General features: G+C 38.5%; 1 protein-coding gene across 1 annotated transcript in view; it reads left to right on the top strand.

The window, feature by feature from the left end:
- The first annotated feature begins 916 nt into the window (after positions 1-916).
- LOC145350151 (RNA-binding motif, single-stranded-interacting protein 1-like) overlaps positions 917-6000 on the top strand; it is a 350322-nt gene continuing 345238 nt past the window's right edge. Inside the window, exon 1 of the mRNA XM_080199154.1 lies at positions 917-984. The gene's annotated coding sequence lies outside the window, so the exon portion shown is untranslated. The remainder of the gene's footprint in view (positions 985-6000) is intronic.

Raw genomic sequence — 6000 nt, 5'->3', positions numbered from 1 at the left:
ACCCTGCCTCCACAAGAAGATCTCATTTTTGGCTCCACCATTTCATTAACCAGCTTTTACTGTTTATATGTTTTGGGTTTGTTTTTACATAAACTACTAATCTATTCTCATGGCCACCTGAGCCTTTTTTATTCACCTTTTTAATTCTCCCCTGTACTTATGGTATTTTGGTTGGTTCTTTGCTGTATTGTGAACCTTACATTTTTCATAAGTCTCCTTTGCCATCTCATTTGAATCTCTCTACCTTTAGAGCTGTAGCTTTGGCTACGTTCCTTTCTACCCCTGTGGGAACATGTCCATTCTGTACCTGAACGCTCTTCTCTTTGAAGGCCTTCCCTTGTTCACTTGCTTTCTCATTTACTAATTCTTGATTCTAATTCATCTGGGCTAGATCATTTTTCAGCTCACAAATGTTAACCCTCCATTGTTAAAGTGTTTTAAAATTTGAAATTTAATTACTTGAGACAAATATGAAATGTTACATGATTTAATGTATTTCTATATAACCAAAAATGAAAGCTCATGAAGAATCTGAAAAGAATTAGAATTTCTATGATATATCCTGATATGATCACACTCTTTTTTGTTCTTTTTGTTGAAAATTGACCAAAATTTCTGCATGTCATACAAAACTGTTGTTAGCACAGTAAGTCAGCTGTGAAATAATACTTAGTAAAATAATCAGATCTTTTTTGAGTTGTTTATAAAACATCTGTAGTTCGATTGTATAAGAAGAAATATTTCTATTACCCTCACAGAACTGGCCCCAGACAGCTTTAGAAAATCAAGTGCTTTGTTCACACAATTCTATTTTGAGATTGACTGTTCTAAATATATACATCTGACATTTGATCTTGTAAGCTGTACACATAATGTCCTTGGTTCTGCAGCAATGCTATTGTTAAGCGTGTGTATGTGGATCTGCTGAAAAGAACAAATTGTGCTGTTTTTGCCTTTTTTCCTTAAGTGCCTTGTTACGTGACAGTAAGTATAAGCAACATTTTGCTTGCAATTGATGAGGGCTTATTGGCATTTCGCACATCTGGTTATTCTGTTCAATGATCCTAATAAATCTGATCTGTTAAAATTTTCAGAATTATTACAGAGAAATATATGATTGAGAGCAAGAATTAAAAAAAATCAGTTTGTTTACTTTGTAGTTGCTTCTAATATGTTAAAAAAATCATTTAAATTAATTCTTGAATAAATAAAAACATAATATTGTTAGGTTTCTAGGGCGTACTGTGTTTTAACACTTTGGGTGAGAGATTTTTCTGCGCAAAGGCACTGGGGTTTTTGTCACTGGATGCACTATTAACAATTTTCAGTACAGGTACCAACCAACCAAGCTGAATGTTTAAAGGTCCTTTCTGCAGTCTTTCGCTATCTTTAATGTTGAAATATTTACATTGTTTATGGAGGAAGAATATTTAATTGGTGTAAATTGAATGCAATGTTATTGCAATTTACGTCGAAGAATTACACTCACAACCAATTTAAGATTACCACTTAGGCTGGCAATATAACTCACTTATGCTTAGAAGAAGCTACTTTTTTTTGCAGGGAACTGTGCTGTGCAGGCAAAAGGAGCATGTCCAGGCATTGCGCCTTTCTTGAATTAAACAAAAAGATGGGGACTTGGCTCCCTGGTGCGTTCTCAATGACAATGCCTCGACCATACTGAGCCAACTTGCCAACCAATCTGCATCATTTTCTCATGCATTATAAATTATTGTTGTCTTTGAAATTTGGCATTTGTGCATCTTTTCTGATGAGTGCAAGATGAAAAGCTTCATGAGCATGCCTTTTTTCAACAATAATTAATTTATGTCATTTTGCCTGCTTTCTGTAATGTCAATATGAAGTCCCGAGGTTGTTTCTGACAACCACATCAGCTGAACTTGTATAAATTACCTGCATCAGGTGTATAAACCTTTTTTAAACAACTCCCTAGATTTTATTTTGGGTGCTGAATCAGTAAAATCTTTGCATCTTTTGAACTTGAGGGAAAAACTGTAAAGCTTGTCATTGCTTTGTTACCAAATAATAAGTCTTGAAATGCAAAAACATTGCATTTATAATTTATAACTTTGAAGAGAAGTTGACATCTGCATACAGTGACCATAGTAAGTTCATGCTCATACTGCACAATGAAATTTTTGTATTTCAAATTTCAAAACTACTTGAGCTTCACAATATTATGGTGGTGTGCTATTTCAAAGAGAGATTTTAGAAATCAACATTTTATGATGATGAATGACATTACTTTACAGCCTTGGACATTTGTATTGGCCTAAATTTTGAGGTCAGTGAGTAAGCAACGGTGCTGACCACTGGCTATCAGAAAGTTGCTTACAACATGTAATAATCTCTTTGGCTTGGATTTCCCTTGTCATGACATATCCTTGATTCTGGCATCAACTCAAAGGGCTTTCTGATATCCATTTGTTCCTAACACACCTAAGTCTAGGTCATCAATATACATCAAGAAAAGCGTAGTCCTAGTCCTGGCCCCAGGGGAGCCCATTACAAATCTCTGGAAAAGAACAATTCATTACTACCTTTTATTATCACTCTGTCAACGTCATATCCAGGCTGCCACTTCCTCTTTTATTCCATTAGTTTCAACTTTGCTGACATGTCTATTAGAGTACTTTTTATCCAATGCCTTTTGTAAGTCTATGTATACACGTCAATTCCAATAGCCTTATCAATGATCTCTTTTACCTAATCAAAAAACTAAAATCAAGTTAGTTAAACACGATTTTGTCTTTTACAAACCTGTGCTGGTTTACTCTAATTAATCTCCACTCTCCAAGTGATAATTTTGTTCCGGATTATTGGACTGAATTTTGTCAATAGGTTTGACAGCCCAACATTGCTTGGAAAAATGAGTCACCAACATGTATGGGCGGCTGGTGGGATTTCCTCCTTGGTTTTATGGATTGCAGCTAATTAGGTGATTCTCTCCTCCTGAGAGCTTCCAACAACCCACTGTTAAGACAGGCTAGAGACCTGCTGCATTCTGCTGCTAGACCATAAAAGAATTAAAATGATAAAGAAATTGATGGTGGTGAAACCCCTCTGAGTATCAGCTAAGGGCTGCCATCCATTCCTGCAGCCCCATCCATAGTTTTAAAAAGCGAACCCCAAACTCCCTCTTGGCTGACAGTGGGAGAACACCGCCATTTAGCTTATGTCAACCCATATAAATAGATCTGCTATTAATAAAATGGCCCTTACTTGAGCCTTTGCATATTTAAGCTGTCCAATCTTGTTTCTTGAAAGTCTAATCCAATTAGTTCCACTCCCCTACTCATTACCCATGATGCTGGTGTTGCAGGTCACTCAGACAGTTATCTGTTATCTTGGTATCCCCCGTCTCGGAAATATTCTTTCATTATCTGTATAGTGGGAGACGCAACTATAATGTATAATGAATAATTTGAACCAATTGTATTAATGTTTTCCTTTTTTTGTCTGTATATGTGGAAAATGATGATGCTGTGCTGTACCAAATTTTGAGGGTTTATTGCGTTCATCATTAAAAATGAAAATTCTTCAGTTAAAAAAAGATTAAACATTTATTTTTAAAAAGAAAAGAAAACTTAAACATACAATATTACATTTACACAGTTAACTGTAGCTCTACAATGCTCAGTTAAACTCAGAGCTAAACCCTTTATAGGCAACAGTCCTCATAGATTATCTTAATTAAAAATTACAGTAAAGTTACCACAAACATTGACTGTTGCTATGGAGAAGCATTTCACAGGCTTCTCCTTCCTCACTTGATACTAGAAAAATCAAAGCTTGTACCAAAACCTTGCAGGCACAGCACTTGTCTTTTCTGAGCGTGGCTCCAGCTTTTCCTTCGCAAGTCTGTTTTCAGCACACATTCTCCTTCAGAATCTCTTGGCTATCTATACAGCTTTTAAATCTCTTTTTAAATATGTTTTTCCTTTTTTATCTTTCAATCTACTGGCCAGGATTCTCTCCGAAATAAACTAAGTGCCCACCCATTTTTTGGGCATACTTACCTGAATGAATCTCTGACACTCTGTACATCACAGAATGCCTTAGAGAGATTCATGCTGGAAAGATGGAGGGTGGGACCTCATCCTGCAGAAGAGACCAACAGCACAGTGCTGAGTGGGTGTTTTGTGCATGTGCAATCTGTCAGTAGGAAGATCTGTGCATACGCATTGCCCCCCTCCCCACTGGCCTCTGAATTCCTGGCCTCCTGTTTATTCCGCAATCCCCACCCTAATCGCTGGCCTCCCCCTCCCGATTGCTGCTCTCCTGTTTATCCTCGAACCAAACCTCCAGTTTGATGGCTGGCCTCCCACTCCCGATTGGCAGTCTTCCCATCTCCCCTTCCCAATCATTGGCCCACCAGACATCCCCCGGGCCAGCCCAATTCCCCATCCACGATGACCAGCCCTAATTGCCCTCCTCCCTCTCTCCCCCATCCCCATTGCTCCCTAATGTATAGTGGCAGCGGGCCCCCAAACTCCTCTGGCCACCGATCATCTGCCCCAGTAAGTCCTGCCCCCAGTATGTTCCGCCCCCTTGGCACTCCCCAACTCTTGATGGACAGTGCAAGTTGTGTCTCTTGGGAGGTGCTGCGGTGTCAGGCTGGCACTGCCGGGCTAGAAATGCCTAAATGCCATCCCCTTTCCCCCCACCTCCCAGGGGAACTTCAATGGTCTCTGTCCCCTCCAGCAGGTTGAGGATGTGTGTTCCCCATTAGTGGGGAGCAGTCGTAAACCCCACTTGTGGGAACCTGTCCCAGCAGTGGGGGGAAGATGCTAGCGGGTCCAGAGACTACCATGCCAATTTGTTAGCCATATTGAAATTCAGATTTCAATATGTTAATCAGCTCTGTGCTAATTAACGGTGTGGAACTGAGTATTCTGAATAAAAGGGCCTGGGAGACCTGTGACTAGCGAATCCTGCTAAGGCCGCCCGCTGTTGTCTCCCAGCCCGCTGTGCTGCTTGAGTAGTGTAGTGGGCTGGCAGAATCCCAGCCATTGTTTTTCCCCTTTGCAAGTTCCCTTTCCCAAAATTTACATATCTTTCATATTATTTTCATGGCTACTACATTGGGTAAAAATGAATTTCATATTTTGCTTTATTCATTTACAACCTTCGAAATTATACATTTTCCTTTTGAAATACAACAATTAAACTTCAAGTGACCTCTTTATCTACCTTATGCAAATATGCATTCATGCTACTGTTGTCCCATCCTAGTCCTACTCACCTCCAGTTCAAAACACTTGCTTTCACATCTCACTGTTTCTTAATATTTAAATGCTGCAATCTAACTGTCTTCTGCTTAATTAAATTAGTCACATCCACAACATACATGTACACAAGCCTGTTTCACAGCATATTGAGAAAATATTGAAAAATTGATATTTTCCAAATTCCAAATCTCCTTACAACTTTGTCTTCTAAGGAAAACACTGTCAGCTTCTCTGGTCTCTCTGTAATACGGAATCCGCATATTCCTTACATCATTCGAGTAAATCTCTTTTTCACCCTCTTCAAGGTCTTGACATAATTCCTGATGCATGCTGTTAACAGTTGAGTATAATACTTCAAATGAGATTGAGCAACTGATTTATGAAAGTTTGCCATAATTTCTTTGCATTAGTACTTTATACTTCTTTATAAAATCCAGGACCCAGTATTCATTTTTAATATCCTTATCATTTTGCCCTTTTACTTTAAATTGATTTTCAAATCTGGAACTCTCTTCCCCAAAAGGCTATAGATGCAGAGTCATTTGAACTCTTCAGAACTATGAATGATATATTATTGCTCAGTAAAAGCACATGTGGATGTGGGAGAAAGATGGTAAATAGAGATGAGGTACAATTGAGCCATGATCTTGCTGAATGTTAGAACACAATTAGGAGACTGATTGGCTACTCCTGTTCTCACTGATGTAAGCTCCTTGTTGGAATTGATTATGAGTCAGTGTTTTGTTCT

Source organism: Carcharhinus amblyrhynchos, chromosome 11 (genome assembly GCF_965287045.1).
Source record: "Carcharhinus amblyrhynchos chromosome 11, sCarAmb.v2.hapA, whole genome shotgun sequence".
NCBI lineage: Eukaryota > Metazoa > Chordata > Chondrichthyes > Carcharhiniformes > Carcharhinidae > Carcharhinus > Carcharhinus amblyrhynchos.
This window is presented reverse-complemented; position numbering and strand designations above follow the sequence as displayed.